We start from the raw sequence: 17979 nt of genomic DNA on the forward strand, positions 1-17979 counted from the left end.
TTGTGTTAGTTTCATGCTGTCTTGATTACGGTAACTTTGTAGAAACTTCTGAAATGAGGAAGTATCTGTGCTCCAACTTTATTCTTTTTCAAGATTGTTTTAGTTATTCTGGGTCTCTTATATTTTCATATAAATTTTAGTATCAGCTTGTCAATTTGCATAAAAGCCATTTTAGATTTTGATAGAGATTGGATTGAATCTGTAAATAAATTTGGGGAATATTGCCATTTTTTTTAAACAATAGTAATTCTTTCAATTCATGAGTAGGGGAATTCTTTCCATTCATTAGGTCTTCTATAATTTTTCAACTTAGTTTGTAGTTCTCAGTGTAAACATCTTACACTTATTTTGTTAAATTTATTGCTAAATTTTATTCTTTTTGATACTATTATGAATGGGATTACATTTCATTTTGGGGTTATTTATAGCTAGTATATAGAAATATAATTGATTTTTGCATATTGATCTTATATCCTACAACCTTGCTTGAATTCATTTATTAATTTTAGTAGGTATTTTGATGCATTCTTCAGAGTTTTCTTCTTTCTTTTTTTTAAAGACTTATTTATTTTAGATACATACAGCATGAGTGTGAGAAGCAGAGAAATAGGAAGGGAGAATATGAAGTGCAGGAGCCAGACATGAGGCTCAATCTCACTACCCTGAGATCTTGACCTGAGCTGAAACCAAGATTCGGATGCTTAACCCACCACACCATCTAGGCCCCCCCTCTTTGGAGTTTTCTATATGCTAGATCATGTCATCTACAGATAGAGATATTTTTACTTCTTCCTTTTTAATCCAGATAATTTTTTATTTCTCTCTCTCTCTCTCTTTTTTTAAATTTATTCTGTGCAGGATTGACTCCTGGGCCATAAGTTTTTGTTTCTTCAATTACTTCTGGGATATCTTTTTGTTCTGTGAAACCTCCTCTTCTGGTTTAGGAACAATCTGCTCTTTTTCAGTTTTTCAGTAAGGATCATCTCGATGTGGTAGGGAGAGCTCATGTAGGGGTTAATCCGACCACGAGCCCTGTAAATTCTGTGCTGCATCTTGGGGGCTTTGTGCGCCAGAATGTGCACAATGACCAGAGAATTGACATCTAAACCCTCAAGTACAGCATTACTCTTTGCATTTTTAGCATGTGCAATAAAAATTCACTCTTTTTGGGCCACCGACCTTGTGTCCAGCCCCACCATTTGGCCTGGGCACACCTACCAACTCCACCATTGTAGAGACGGAGTGGCACACCCTGCTTCTGCCAAGAGACATCTTTCAGATACTTGGTGGCAAAGATCTGCAGATCTTTGATGGACTGGGCAGTTTCACATGTATTCTTTTTTTTTTTTTTTAAAGATTTTATTTATTTGACAGCGAGATACAGCGAGAGAGGGAACACAAGCAGGGGGAGTGGGAGAGGGAGAAGCAGGCTTCCCGCGGAGCAGGGAGCCCGATGTGGGGCTGGATCCCAGGACCCCGGGATCATAACCTGAGCCGAATGCAGATGCTTAACGACTGAGCCACCCAGGTGCCCCCACATGTATTCTTAAAAGGAACACAAAGATTTGAACCTCTTGATTTGCATGATCTTGTAGGGTTTTCTGGGTCAAGCGAATAGTGAACCATTTTCAGTGGTCACCTCAGGCCGCTTAGGGGAAGAGGAACTTTTATTTCCCTTCATTGTCCAATTTCCCTGTATAGATCCTCTAGTACAATGTTGAATAGAAATGGCAAGAGGGGTTATCTTTGTCATACCTTGGGAGGAAAGCATTTAGTGTCTCACTATGGATTTTAATGTGAGCTATAGATTTTTCTTTTCTTTTTTTTTTTGTAGATGCCTTTTTTTTTCAGGTTGAGGGAGTTTCATTCTAGTCCTATTTTTTTAAGTGTTTTTATCAAGAAAGTGTGATGGATTTTGTTAAATGTTTTTCTGCATCTATTGAAATGCCCATATGATTTGGGATTTTTATTCTATCAAAAGGGTATATTGTAATAGGTGATTTTCATATGGTAAAACAACCTTGAATTTCTTGGATAAATCCCACTTGGTCATGATGTATAATCTTTTTTCTATGTTGTTGGATTTGCTTTCTAGTTCTTTATTGAGGATTTTTGCATCTGATTTCATAAGGGATTGGTCTGTAGTTTTCTTGTGTTATGTTTGTCTCCTTGTGGCTTTAAGATAATTTGGTCCCATAGAATGAGTTGGGAAGTATTCTTTTCCTCTTCTATTTTCTGGAAAAGTTTGTCAAGAGTTGTTATTGTTTTTTCTTTAAATGTTTGATAGGCTTAACTAATAAGCCATCTTGGCCTGGACCTTTTGTGAGTTTTAAAATTACTAATTTGGTCTCTTTACTTACAGATCCATTCAAGTTTTCCTATTTATTTCTGAGCCAGTTTTGGTAATTTTGACTTCTAGGAATGCATTTCATATAAGTTACTCTAACTTTTCCCCCCTCTTTTAAAAGCATAATATATATTTGTTGTGTGCTTTAGAAGACCCTCAATTAGAATTTAGAAGACCCTCTAGTTGGGGGAGAAAGATGAATACATGTAAGTACAGTACAGCAAAAGAGTTGTGCTTAAAAAGAATATAAGGAAGAGATCATTAACATCCAGAAGAGAAAGTTAGGACAGTACTTGCATAACTGACTTGTGTTTGGAAGATGGTAATATTATGTGAGACTTTGTGAAATATGTTAATTTTTTTCTGGTTCTAGAGGGATGTTCAGAACTAGCAGTATTGGGGAGACCATTCTCACTGAGTCTCTTGTGTTTCTACATATATTTTCAGTGAAGGCACTGGTTATCATTTCTCAGGACTATCTTTTCAAGAGTACTTGTATAGCAAGTGGCTTTGACATATAAAAATATTGCCTCTCTCTGAAGCAAGGAGCTGACATACCTGTTGTCTAGTATAAAATATCCAATTTGCTTAAACTCAAGGTTCTTTTTTATTATGCAACCATTTATGTATGTAGGTATTATTGGGTACTCCCATGTTGGCCCATGGAAAACTGTGCTAGGGGAACAGTCCAATGGTTAGGTTACAAATGGAGAAAGAGCATTGGTGGAGACATGTCTGGGGAAAATATTAGAACTGTGTATAATGTTTTCATGGGTCCCTCGTGTTTATGAACAGCAAGAAATAAACTTTGAAAAGGTGCACCGGGTGGTAGAGTTTGATATGCCATGTTAATGTTATTTAAACTAATTTTGTGGAGAAGGAGAATATCCACTGGCCTTTGGATAGGTATATTTTCTGTTCCTTATAAGATTAATATTACAGTCATATCCATGAGGAATTAAAGGAGAAACTGAGAAAAGGAAATCAGTTAAGAGGCTATTACAATAATAGGTAAAAAAAAAATAGTTCTCTAAGTTGGTTTAGTGGCAGTTGGAACTGAGAAGATAAATATGAAAGGGTCTATGTAAGTAGAGAAGCAGTAAAATGGGTGTTGTGTGTTGGGAAGAGATCCTGTCTATTGTGGGTACCACCCTATTTGTAATGAATAGCAGCATGGTGCCTGCACATCATAGATGCACAACAAATATTATAGAATGAGAAGCTGAAAAAAGAAGTGGTGAAAAAATTTAACAGGAGAGAAGAGAGAAACGTTGCTTCTATTTGTTTTAAGTTGGAGTAACAGGAAGAATGATGGTATAATAAAGACATGGGGAAATGATAGGGGAAGAACAGATTGAAGAGCACAATAATGAATTTATTCTTGAACATACTGAATTTGATGCTTGTATGGATCAGCTCAGATGGTGCTGAACAGCAAGCAGTTAAGAATGAGAATCATGTGTGGGAAAGTGAGGAAGCTAACAATCACCAGCATAAAAGGAGAGATGAGGTGGAAGGGGGGAGAAAAAAGAGACAGAAGAGTGAAAAAAAAAAACACAAAAAAACAAGGCAAGAGTTAAGAAAGAAATTCTGGACAATATCCATCCTGGGGTCAAAGGAAGAAGAAATTTAAGAAGAGAGTAGTCAGAGAGATAAAACAAGGCACGCTTATCTCAGAATTTCAGAAGCTAAGATGGTGGAGTGTTTCAAAAATAAAATTATGGTTGCATCTGTGTAGTTTTCAGCAGGGCTGAGATTAAGAGGTCTAGAAAATGGTTGTTAGGGGATTAATGGTATACTTTTTAAAGATAAATCCAATGGAGTGATGAAAGTAGAAGATAGATTATAGAGGGTGGAGAAATGAGTGGCAGTGAGAATATGTAGAGAACATGAAGACTTTTTTAGAAAAAGGCTCAATGGCAAATTACACTTTAGGTTAACTAGGTACTTGATTTTGCAAAGAACTGGGATATGAGTCCATTTGTAAGCAGCGAGCATACATAAGCTTGCTGAGATCTATATTCATAAAGTAGATTAAACTGATAACAATGTGATAGTCTATGAACAAGGCTATCCTTGTAATTGATGGATCTGAGTAATACAAGGTTCCTGGAGAATGTCAGACTCCCCAAATACACATTATTATGCCTATTTAATCCTGAAACTACTGTTCAGCAGGGATGTCTGAGAAAGGGAAACATACTCCTGCAGTGAAACAAAATGAATACATTTTCTTGTTTTTTTTTTTTTTTTTTTGCAAGTAGCTTTCTCTTTAGATTTGGAATAAGTTAACATTTTGCAGAGTCTCATCAGCATGGCAGAAGTCTGGTGTTAGTTTAGGAATCTTGAGGCTAAGAAATAGACAAGACTGAAATCTGGTATCCTACCTTAGAGGTCAAAGGCTTCTTAGAGAATATAATATCCCAGTTTTTGCTATTTTTGACCCAGCCAAAAGTACAAGATGCCCCAGAAAAAAAGCCAGTTAGCTACCATATCATAATTTATAGCACATGCTGTAAATAAATACAAACTGATCCTGAGATACAGAGGGAATCACTGAGGCAGAGAGAGGTTCCTTTTAGGGAAAAATTTTCTTGTCAGGATTTAGTGACATGTCACTTAATGAAGACAGTGTATTTGTTTAAAAAGAGATTTGATTATAAACTGTTTAAAAAGCAAAGAAAGATAAATCCACTAGTTGAACGCTAAAGCTTAAAAATAAAATAGAATCCTTCTCATACAACTTAATAACAAAAAACCAAGCAATTTGATTTAAAAATGGGCAGAGGACCTGAATAAACATTTCTCCAAAGAGGACATCCATATGGCCAACAGACACATGAAAAGATGCTCAACATCACTCATCATCAGGGAAATGCAAATCAAAACCGTGGTAAGTAAGATAGCACCTCACATCTATTGGAATGGCTAATATCAAAAAGGCAAAAAATAACAAGTGTTGGCAAGAGTGTGGAGAAAAGGGAACACTCATACATTATTGGTGTGAATGTAAATTAGCACAGCTACTGTGGAAAACCATATGGAGGTTCCTCAAAAAATTAGAAATAGAAATACCATATGAGGGCACCTGGGTGACTCAGTTAAGTGTCCACATCTTGATTTCTGCTCAGGTAATGATCTCAGGGTCATGAGATCAAGCCCTGTATCAGACTCCATGCTTGGCATGGAGTCTGCTTGAAATTCTCTCTCTCCCTCTGCTCCTCCCCCCCCCCCTTACACTTGCACTTTTTTTCCTCTCTCTCAATCAAATAAATAAATAAATAAAATCTTAAAAGAAATACCACATGATCCAGCAATTCCACTATCTATACAAAGAAAATAAGAACATTTGGGGCACCTGGGTGGCTCAGTCGTTTAAGCGTCTGCCTTTGACTCAGGTCATGATCTCAGGGTCCTGGGATCGAGCCTTGTGTTGGGCTCCCTGCTTCTCCCTCTCTCTTTGCCACCTCTGCCCCTCCGCCCTGCTTGTGTTCTCTTGTCACTATGTCTCTCTCAAATAAATAAATAAAATCTTCTTTAAAAAAAGGATACATATACCACTCTGTGAAGCATTATTTACATTAGCCAAGATGTAGAAGCAACATAAGTGCCCACTGATGAATAAATGGATAAAGAAGATATGGTATATATGTGATATATGTATACACACACACACACACACACACACAGTGGAATATTGCTTAGTCATAAAAAGGAATGAGATCTTGCCATTGCCATGACGTGGATCAACCTTGAAGGTATGCTAAGTGAAATGAATCTGACAGAGAAAGACAAATACTGTATGATTTCACTTATATATGGAATATACAAAAGAAAATGAAAAAACAAAAGAAAATTCAAAGATACATTGGTGGTTGTCAGAGGGGTCCAGGGTTGGGGAGTAGGCAGAATGGGTGAAGGAGAGCATTAAGTGCAAACTTCCAGTTATAAAATATTATAAGTCATGGGGATATAGTATACAGCATGGTGACTATAGTCAATAATATTGTATTGCATATTTGAAAGTTACTAATGGGTGCCTGGGTGGCTCAGTTGTTAAGCGTCTGCCTTCGGCTCAGGTCATAGTCCCAGGGTCCTGGGATCGAGCCCCACATCGGGCTCCCTGCTCGGCGGGAAGCCTGCTTCTCCCTCTCCCACTCCCCCTGCTTGTGTTTCCTCTCTTGCTGTGTCTCTCTCTGTCAAATAAATAAATAAAATCTTTAAAAAAAAAAAAAAGGAAAGTTACTAACAGAGTAAATCTTAAAAGTTCTCATCCCAAGGAAGAAATGTAATTTTGTATGGTGACAGATGGTAAGTAGACTTACTGGGGTGTAATCATTACCACAACAAGTGAAACAATATTTCACAGTAAGTAAAATAATATTTCACATTATTTCATACCAAATACAAATATCTAATCAATATGTTGTGCCCCTGAAACTAATATAATGTTATATGTCAATTTTATTTCAATTTAACATTTTAAAAATAAATAAATCAAAAGCAGCCTGTTGCCTCAGTGCAAAAGCAATTATAGTTGGGTTTGTTTATATGAAGCAAATTTCAGATGTGGCTTGGGAGTTAGAAGCTTATTTTTGTTGTATTGGTTGCTTGTTTTACTTCATTTTTTTCTGAGTCTAAGCTCTATCAATAATTAGCTATATGACTTAGGGTAAATCACTTATAACCTGTGGGCTAAGAGATGATGGAATAGGAGAGGAATATCATCCTTTCTTACAACCTATGAGAGAATAATTGCAATCTCCATTTGCTTCAAGTGGCAAACTGGTGGTAACATAATACATGTGCAAAAATTGATATTTTTGGTCCGAATTAGTGTCATCTTGTATAAACTCTGCATTACCTGTATGTGGTATTTAAAAATTAGTGTTACTAATTTTTTTCATTAAATAGAATCCTTAATCTGATTTTAGCATGGGTAGAATTAAAATACTCACCTCACAGAAATTGTTTTGGTGGGTGGCTGTAACCATAAAGACATACATAAAAAAAGTAGTTGAGGGACTGCAGCAAGGTGACATGGGCTAAGAGCTAAGTGGCTGCTTTTCAGGGATTGCTGGGCACAACCAAGAGAAAAGATTAATAGATTTAAAAGCTGGCTAGAACCTTATTTCATAAACTATTAAATGTCCACTCATGTTAATCAGGTTGTGTTTCTGGGCAGCTGAAAAGTTAAACAGTTTTTTGTCTACTTGCCAAGCTTTTAATGAGACCCACCAATCCTGCAGACAAGTTTCATGTGTCAGGCATGTTAGGGGGTGAGGAGGAACCTATGGGCCTGCAGACTCTAGGAGGACCTTGTCTGTAGGTCTAAGTGGGTTCTACCAAATGCTCCATGAATGGTAAGTAGAAGCTAAATACAGTAAAAAACTATAAAAGATTCTGTTTGGCAGATACAAAGAAAAAAATTTTTTGTTTTTAATGTGACGAGATACCAGGTTTCTTTCCTAGCCTGAGCAAGTTTGGCTTTTTCAGCACATGACCTTGCCAAGGAGTTGTATGGGCATGTGTTGATGTGCCATTTATTCAGAAGGCTAGGATTTTAGTTTCAGTTGAGGACTTTAATTTTCTGGTTTTGGTTAGAGGGACAGTGGAGACTTGGGGACTCAGAGGCATATCTCTGACAATGTGTTTATCTTAATACCTGTCAGCAGGCCAATTGTAAGTCCCTTTAATTACTCTGGTGCTAGGGGATAAGCTTAGGAGTTAAGACCAGCAGAAGAGAGAAGTAGTATACTTTGCAATCGCTTTAAATATTTTTTTTGGGGGGGGGGGAAGCATATGAGTTTCACTGATACATTTTCTGAGGATTTTGGATCTTAAAGCTATGAAGACTATGCCTTGTGATTTCTTTGGATTGCTTCAGGATGCAGGAAAAAAGAAAAGAGTTATCAATCATTGGCTAAATGACTATCTGAAAAATAATAGAACTGGGAGGTGGTTCTAGAGGTTTTGAGGTGCCTCTTTGTCTTCTCATTCATTCAGTCAAGAAATATTTACTGAGCACCAAGTATGTGCCAGGCTCTGGTGGTGGGATGAGGATACAATGAATTTCACAAGGGCTCTGCCTGCTGGGTGCTGATGGGCTGGTGAGGGTGGCGGGAATAGGAGAGTAAATCACCCCATGACAACAGAGTGTAATGTGGGCTAGGATAGGAATACACCTAGGATGCCGATCCTAGGGGCAGGAGACCTTTGAGAAGTTTATATCTAAACTGAATTTTAAGGGACAAGAATAACTGTACAGGTATAAAGAAGGAGAAGAATATGCCAAGTAGAATAGAATATGCAGAGTCTTGAAGGCAACAAAGAATCTGGTGTGCTTAAGGAACTGTAAGTGGTTAGTCTGAGCCATGGTTCTGAGATGGAGAGGGACTGCTAGACCTGAGAACTATGAGGATGTAACAATAAGTTAGATGAGGCTTTGTGGGCCTGTTAAGAATTTTGGACCCTGTCTTCCTCTGAAGACATGCAGGAGCCATTTTTGGAGTTTAGAGCCGAGAATGAGGGGTAAATTATCCTGATTGTGTTGGGGAAGTGTTTAGAAGAAGAGAATCTGAATATAGGGAGACCACTTAAGAGGCTGTCTAGGTGAGTGATGACAGTAGCTTCAGCTGAATTAAGATAGTGACAATGGAGATAAGTGAATTAATTCCAGAATTAATAAAGAAGTGTGTTTATCACTCTTGCATAAGGTCTGTTTATAATTTTTAATCGCAGATTTCTGCAGAGCCTGCCTCCACTACAGGAGGAGTGCTGCCCATGCAACCTCACCTCCCCCAGGGGTCCCAGCTCTTAGGTGGAGGGTTAGAAAAGATTGACAAGGCCAGTGAGATTCTCCTCTCATTTTTCAGGATTACGGGAATTGAGACACCAAAAAATTGAGTCAATCAGCATTGGGAATTTGACCAGAAAATTTATAACTGCTGACGAGTAAGGAGAAAAACCAACAACAATAAAATTGATCAGAAGGAGGGAAATGGAGCAGAGAATGACAGAGGTAAGATTCAAGGTAGCATTTGAGAGACTGAGAGTGTTACTTGATTCTACTTCACATCCTGCTCTTAAAAGATCAAACACAGTAATACATCTATAACAACCACACTTTTTTGTACTTGAGCTAGAGTGCGCCTTTACTTGAGTTATCTTACTATACCTCCTGCCCTGCCCCTCAGCATTATTCTGGGATTCTACTACATATTTAGGATTCCTGTGATCTAACTGGGTTGCATGATGATTGGTCTGAGACCTCTGTGCCTTTAAACATTCTATTCTTTTGTTTACATCAGTCTCAACTTAGGCTTTTGAAAGTAAAGTAGTAGCTTTCCCTTTCCATGATCATAGATTGATTATTCATTCATAGATCTCTAGGTTTCTAGCCTTGAGCCAGTGGGTTTGTTGGCTCCCTGGAAATCCTTATTTCCATTTACAAAAAGGTTATGAGACTGACCAAAGCAGGTTCACCCAGCCTTTCAGAAGCCTTGTGAAAGGACAAGATGATGTGTTTTAAGTTGATGTGTTATTAAAAACACATCACATTAATACTGATCATATTTTCCTAGGGCATATTGCTTTGCGTGGAATGAACCACAGAAGAGATTGTTCCATGTAAGAGGAACATTGTTCTCTTGTTCCACAGGAAGAGAAATACCTCGAGGTCTGCTTAAGTTTAATGTTCAAACTCCAGTCTTTTCAGAACAAATAAGCTCCTACAATTTGAAGACTCTAAGGCTAGTAAATGGAACTGAAAGCATCTTAGAGCTCCTTGTTGACACCACATGGTCATAAACCCTTCAGACTCTGCAGAGAGGTCGTAAAGCAAATTGCTCCTTCACAAGTAAACCGATTAAAGGGAGACAGGGCTTAGACATTTTGGAGCCTAATGAGGGTATTTCAGGGAAATGATGCTCCTTTTCTAGAACAAATGATAAATTTTTGTTATGTGTGAGAAACAGAATTGCTCATAGGAATAAAGTCAAGGGACAGGATAGGCAGTCAATTCTATTTTCAGTAACACTGGGCTTCGGAATCAGAAGACTTGGAATTCCTAATCTTACATTAACTGGGTGACCTTGGGCAAGTAAACTAACCAACGTGCTTGTCTTATTTGTGAGTGAGAACGTCTATTCATTCAATTGACATTTACTGAGCAAATATTATTGGCCAGTTAATTTCACATTTGTAATTTCACTTCATCCTCACAAGAATCCCATAAAGAAGCCATTATTACTCATTCATACTAATAAGGAAACTGATGCTGAGAGGATTTAAGTGATTTGTCTAAGTCAGAGTTGGTGAGTGGAAAGTTATAGTTGGTAAATGGTAGAGGCAGAATTCAACCCCAACTTCCAAGTCCAGTGTTATTCCTGCTGCAGGAAGCTGCTTTCCTTATGGTTCAATTGCATTTATTAACACACGTAATTATATTTATTAATGTTTGTTATCTCACAGGGGTTATAATCCAATTTCCTGTATGTTTATTGTCCCAACTAAACCATAAACTCTTCAAAGGCAAATCCCAACATTTACATCTTTGTTACCTGCCTCCTCTCTTCCCACACTGTATAGCCTACTGATCTTCACTCATTTATTCATTCATTGATTCAGCATTTAAAAAATATTAATTGGGGCGCCTGGGTGGCTCCGTTGGTTAAGCCAGCTGCCTTCGGTTCAGGCCATGATCCTGGGTCCTGGGATCAAGTCCCGCATTGGGCTCCTAGCTCAGCGGGGAGCCTGCTTCTCCCCTGCCTGCCGTTCCCCCTGCTTGTGCTTGCTCTCTGTCTCTCTCTCTCTCTTGCTCTCTCTGTGTCCAATAAGTAAATAAAATCTTTAAAATATAAATAAATAAATAAATAAAAAATAAAAAAATATTAATCAAGTGTCTATTATGTGGTAGGCACTGTTCTAGGTTCTCAGAATACATTAGTGCACAAAAATAGATGATATCCCTGACCTCATTTAATTATATTCTAGTGGAAGGAGAAGCAAATAAATAACAAATGGCATAACCTATGAAATATGCCAGGAGGTATTAAGGGCAATAAAAAAAGGAGATCAGGTTAAGGGGGACTGGGAATGTGACTGAAAGGGTCAGTTTGCAATTTTTAACAAGGCTGTTAGGATAGGCTTCATTGACAACTGCATATTTGTTACCTGAATTCACTTGGGAGTGTCCTCTGACATCTTTAAGCTTTGGCTTTGCTTACGTACAAGGGACAGATGGCACCAGGCTTTGGCCTTAACCCAAAATTCACTGACACACATTTATTTCCCAGCAGAGTGCTTTAGATCAATATCTTACATATTCATCTACAGAAACACTGGGGGTATAAGGTGGAAGAGGCCAAGGCATGGCTTGAATTTATGTCATGCCCTCTAAAACAGACAGCTTGGCATCAGGAGGCAAGGCTTAAGGTAATGCTGACCTTAGCTAGAAAAAACATGAGTCTATGAGCCTCACAGATGTGTAATCAATAGCAAGGTAAGTGGTTACAAGGGGCTTTACACATCTGTCAGCTAAATCAGAACCCTAAAGGGCAAATGCTGCTCTGAAGAACATTAGCCAGATTTGTGGTGCTGACTTAAGGAGTTTGGTCCATAAACCAGTGCATGCATTCTAAGGAGACATCAGTATGACAGTTTTTCATTGGTGACAGTCATAATCTTGTTTCAGTCTGGTATCCTAGTTGGTATTCATGGAAAAATGTTGGATTGGCTGGACTGTATCTCAGAGATCATTTTAGTTTTATTTTATGCTTTCTTTTTATTTTTGTTCCCAACAGCTTTACTGTACTTTATTCTTTGTCCCTACATTTTTCTGCTTGTTCTTTTCTTTTCTTTGCCATCTTTTTTAAAAGTTACCTGCTTTCTTTCTGACTTTCCTTTTCCTCAGTTTTCATCACTGTTCTTCATCTCTTCTTTCTCCCCTTCCTTAAATATTTATCGTGTATGTACCATGTGCTGGGTCAGGCATCGTGCTGTGTGCTGCACAACAGTGGTAAAAAACCAGTGGTCTTCCCTTACGGACTGTGTTGTCTATTGAAAAAATGACATTATACACGTAAACCCACAAAGAAATCTGTACTGAATAACTCTGGTAAACTGATAATGAAAAGAAAGAGGATGCTGTCAAGGAGAATAATGGGGTACCTGTCATACACTAGGTGGTAGGGAAGGTGTCCTTCATAAGATATTATGCTGAGACTTGAAGGAAGAGCAGGAGCTTTCCAGACCTAGTAATAGGCAGGAATCCCCCAGAGAGAGGAAAGAGGATGAAGAAAAACCTTGGGGATAGCCAGAGCTTGGCATGTGAGAAGTTGTTCAAAGGCTATTGTGGCTGGATCATAGTGTGGGAGCGGAGTATGGCATAGAGAGATGGAAGAGTCTAGACCCCTTTCTCCTTATTCTTCCTCCTTTCCCCTTGCCCACTCAGCTTGACATGAAAAAGATACTTATCTGAACATGTCCTTTGATCTTTGCGGTTATTATATGGACAAAATGAGTGCAAAACATAACATGATAAAAATGAAAAAATAGTGGAACAAAAGCTTTTGATGAAGAAACTGAAAAGTACAAATGAGCACTGAGTTCAAAAGTGGCTTCTCCGGTTTTCTGTGACATATGAATTATTAGCCTGCTTGCTAAGATACACAATGTGCTTGTGCTACACATTAATAAGGGTGGGAAATTTGAACAGAATTTGTATGTCTGTGTAGTGTGTGTTTGTATGCATATCAGTGCATGTGTGTAGTTAATGCCAAAAGGTAAGATTTATGCCTAATTCATAACTAAATCTTTGCCTGTACATGAAAAAAATCTTATTTTATATCAGTACTCTGTAAGTTGTTATGTGAATAAAGTCCCCTTTCATGCCTTTTTGTCTGCAAGTGTTTTTTCTTTGTAATTTTAAGAATTATAAGAATTTATACAAACATACACATATACGTATACGTTTATTTATAGATGAGACAACTAGGTTATGTTTTAGTAGTTCCATTTTGACTAGCTCATTGTAGATGAGTAATAGAGTAGCAAAATGCAATCAAGTAGTTCTGAGAAGTAAAAACGTCATGTCATATATCATGAACTAGTTCATAACAGAATTCTTGTAGGTACCAGCAAGTAGGTAGGTAAACTCAGAAATAAATATGCATTATTTCTAGATGTAACACTTTAGTTAAATGGTTTTGCACAACTTATGAAGACTGACTTTATCCATAATGCGTATTTTAAGCAGAATATTTTAGGAAATGACTTTACCCTACAGTCTTTGCTAGAGAAAAGAAATAATTCTCTATTAATTCACTTTCTTAAAAAGTATTCAAAAAATACCAACACAAATATTTTGTTAACAAATATAACATAAAAATATGATAGAAAGTAGTTATTTGGATGTCAGTTATTTGCTTTGTTTTCTGACAAAGAAGAGATTATCAAAAGGTTTACATAGTCAAAGGACATAGGATGAGTTTAAGGGTCCCTTGTGCTTATCATAATGGATCATTATCTCTTAATAGTAAGAGGTAATGCGGATCAGAACCAAGATGTTAGCACTAGGAATGGAGAAAATATTAAGGAATGAGGGCTCAGTGACTGATGAAATATGATAGATTAAGAAGAGGTGAAAGTTCATAATAATGTATGTGGTTCTGTTTCATGAGATTCCTTATAAAATAGAAGTTCGAGTTTATTTAGAAGACAGTGAATTATGTGGTGAACTTGGGGAGCTTCACCTGTCTGTTGGACATTTAGAAGGATGCCTTCAGCCAGGAGCTAAATGTATAGGACAAGTAATTGGAGAAAATATCTGGGTTTCATTGAGAGATTTGGAAATCACTGGGATATACATGGACATGTCACTAGAGATGCAATTTGGTGTAATGGGAAAAGAAATAGGCAAAAATTAGAGTATAGACTTGATCCTGTCATTTAATAACTAGGTCATTTAGGCATGTCACCTAGCCCAGTTCATTTTAAATGAGTCAGAGTAATTTTCTTTTCTTACTTAAAAAGTTGTTTTATATGAGAGAGAGAGAGAGAGGTTTCCTTCCTTCCTTTTTTCCTTTCCTTCTTCCTTTCCACTTATCACATATCCATCTCTCCAGTATTCATCATGAGCAAGGGATCTTTGGGACTAAGACCAGGGGACTGAGACTTCCCTGAAGATGGCCTTGGAAATGTACATGGGCTGGGTGCCTAGGTTTATCTTAAGAGCCCAGGATTTCCTCTTAAATAACTTAGGGCTGTGGAAAATAAATTTTGGAGAATGTCAAGGGTGCAACTGACAACCTTTGTTTTAAATATAGAGATATATGAGAGCATATACCCAATCAATATAGAACTAATTATGTTATTCCCTTCCTGTGAAATTTTAGAAGCTTCCTTTCAAAGTATTAAAACTTCTCCAACAGTTGTTTAATGATCTCTCTTGGGTCTGTGTTCCCATACTTATCTATACTTTTCCTAAACAGAAATCATTACTATTAAGAAGTCATGCCCTGTTTTTTATCTTTTTTTCCTTTTCTCCTATAATATCTCCTATTAAAACGGTGCCTAGTTTTTAGAGACCATCTCAAATACTATCTTTTCCATGCGCATTTTAATGATCCTCCCAACCACTCTATTCCTATGAATATCACTTTATATCTCTCTTATGAAACATTATAGTCAATCTTACTTGCATATTCATCTTAGTCTCCTTCTAGCTTTTGAGTTCCTTAAGAGTGTGGATTCCTCCCTTTAGCTATTCATAGCTCCTGACCTGGTGGATTGTACATGATACGTCGGGGATATTTGCTTACTTGATTAGCCAAAACAAATCCCACAAAAATGACAAATTATCACATCTAATCAGAAAAAAGCACATCCTACATCTGTGGATTTATATCCTAATCAAATCTGTTTTACCAGAAAACAAACAAACAACATTTTTTTTTAATTTCATAAAAAAAAAGAAAAACCTTCAAAATAATTGGAAGCATGTGTGGTATAACACCCTTGGCTCTACAGAATACTAAAGAAGTGCAGGTATCTTGTGACAGCTACTAAAAATTTTATTTTCTTCCCAAAGCTCTCTGAGAAGTTTGCAATTAAAAATAGTAAGAATCTTGGTAGCCCAGGAGGATTTCACTTGTAACAATTTTTTTTCTAAATTGGGGTCTGAATCACACTTGCCTGCAGTCCTAGATATTTTGTTCAATATATAGTGATGTGTTCAAGTGATTTGAAAAACAAAGACTATATTTGGGCTTAGGGTATGGGTGTCCCTTTGGTATTTTTTTTAAAGGCTTTTCATTGCTTGTTCTTAGGCCTTGATGGGCATGATCTGGCAAGACACTGGTTGCTGCTGACAAAGGTAGAATTTTCAGTTTGGATTGATAATATTCAAGCTTTGTGCACTGGCAGTATTGTAGCCAATGAGGTTTATCCGAGGTGCGATTATTGCTAATTGATTGATAATATTCTATTCTAGGATGGTCATGTAAGCCAGCAGAATTAGTTACGACCTGCCAAATCAGTGGATTCACTTGAGTAGGCACTTAGAGCCAGCATTTCCCTGCCATGTACCCTGTCATCTTTTTCTTGGCATTTTCTGAGTCGATGAGTCAGTCTGTAATATTTACTGAGTGGCTTCTGGGTACAGAATATGAGGCGCTGTATCAGGAGCTATAAAAACTGTTCAGAGCATGAGGGACTGTACATACATCATGTATCATGGGTTACATATGGAAGAAAAACCATCAACCTCTGTGGTTAGAATTGTCAATCGAGGTACTTGCCAGTTCAAAAGTCTTCTCCTGGGAAGCCTCATAATGTCTGTTCATACCTACATGCTCTATGATGCGTTCCTAATGAAAGGTTGGTATAATCTGCACTTCATATCTCCACCACCTTAGACTCAGGGTGGATCTGACCTAAATCCAATCATTTGTTGACTGGTTAATGATGTATCATTGCTCAGAATGACCTAAGGATAAGCAGCAGTGCCACCAAGGTAGGGCTTGAGTAGGGAGTGGCCAATGTCTATGGTTGAAGTCATTCAATTATTTGAGTTTCTATTTAGACATCAGAATTGCTACTAGAGTCAAGGATATATATTTTTTTCTTTTTTTTTTTCCTTTTAGAGAGTGAGTGAGTTTAGGAATATAAGGGGGGTGGGGAGGGGGAGAGGGAGAGAAAGAATCTTAAGCGGGCTCCATGCCCAGTGTGGAGCCAGACTTAAGTCTTGATCTCACCACCCTGAGATCATGACCTGAGCCGAAATCAAGAGTGACCACTTAACTGACTGAGCCACCGAGGCGCCCCAAGGAAGTATTTCTTTGTGCAGAGTTCTGAGGCATGTCTCCCCAGTCTTTGGATTCCTGAGATTTAGCTAGGACAGGATCAAACTCATTAATGCATGTTTATTGTTTCCTCTTTAGTTGTTCACTTCCCCACTCCCTCATAGTGCTTGCTGAGATCATTCTCTAAATATACTGCCTTTCTTAGTGCCTGCTTTGTGAGGATTTCAAACCAATATACTCTACTCCTAGAATTATGCTATACCTCTTTGGGGAAGTGGGATTTCAGGGACTAGTATAGGATGTGGTCATTCAAATGGATGTTAGTTCTACCACTTTATAGCACTGCTGTTCTTAACAGAAACTTCCCAGGCAGGAAACTGATTTTTTTTTTGAGATGGGGGTGGGGAGTGAGAGGGGGGGGTGGGGGGAGAAGAGCAGAGGGGGGGGGAGAGAGAATCTTAAGCAGGCTCTACGTCAAGAGCAGAGTCCTTCGCCTGGCTTGATCTCACAAGCCTGCGATCATGACCTGAGACAAAAATCAAGAGTCAGACGCTTAACTGACTGAGCCACCCAGGCACCACAGGAAATTGAATACTTGAAAACACTTCTAGAGGTGACTTTCTTGGCTAACACTCAGATTAGGCCTCTTGAATGGACAAAGAGAATTGTGTGTTAAAATATTAATTAGTTCTTTGAAATTAATGATCTAATACTGAGACTAGTTATCAAAGGAATAATTTTTGTTGAAATAGGCAATGATTCTATTATACATGCTATCTTATATTTCCAAAATAATAAAACCAATAGAGTATGAAGCCATTAGGAGAAGGAAGGGAAAAATGAAGGGGGAGGGGGAACAGAGGGGGAGACGAACCATGAGAGACTATGGACTCCGAGAAACAAACTGAGGGTTTTAGAGGGGCGGGGGGTGGGGGATGAGTTAGCCTGGTGATGGGTATTAAGGAGGGCAGGTACTGAATGGAGCACTGGGTGTTATATGCAAACAATGAATCATGGAACAGTACATCAAAAACTAATGATGTGGTGACTATGATGAGTATGGTGACTAACCTAACATAATAAGATTAAATTTTAAAAAAAGAATAGGAAGCCAATTAATAAGAACTGTGTTTTTATTGATCACATAACCTGTGGCAAAACAATGGTAATTGAATTTTAAGTCTCCATATTTGTATGAGGAGTAGCTCCTACAACCTGCACTAGAGAGAAAGATTCAAAATGTATTGGTAAATAAACCTCATGGAATGGGCATATATGGTAGGCTGGAGAAGTTCTGCAGAGAAAGTTAAGTGGGAATGCCAAATCTGT

General features: G+C 37.8%; 1 non-coding gene across 1 annotated transcript; it reads left to right on the forward strand.

Moving 5' to 3' along the window:
- Window positions 1-15754: 15754 nt before the first annotated feature.
- Window positions 15755-15901, forward strand: LOC123325327. The gene has a single exon (XR_006540355.1). It is a non-coding gene; the product is annotated as a U4 spliceosomal RNA (small nuclear RNA).
- The last annotated feature ends 2078 nt before the right edge of the window (window positions 15902-17979 follow it).

The sequence above is a fragment of the Neomonachus schauinslandi genome, chromosome 7, assembly GCF_002201575.2.
Source record: "Neomonachus schauinslandi chromosome 7, ASM220157v2, whole genome shotgun sequence".
Classification (NCBI taxonomy): domain Eukaryota; kingdom Metazoa; phylum Chordata; class Mammalia; order Carnivora; family Phocidae; genus Neomonachus; species Neomonachus schauinslandi.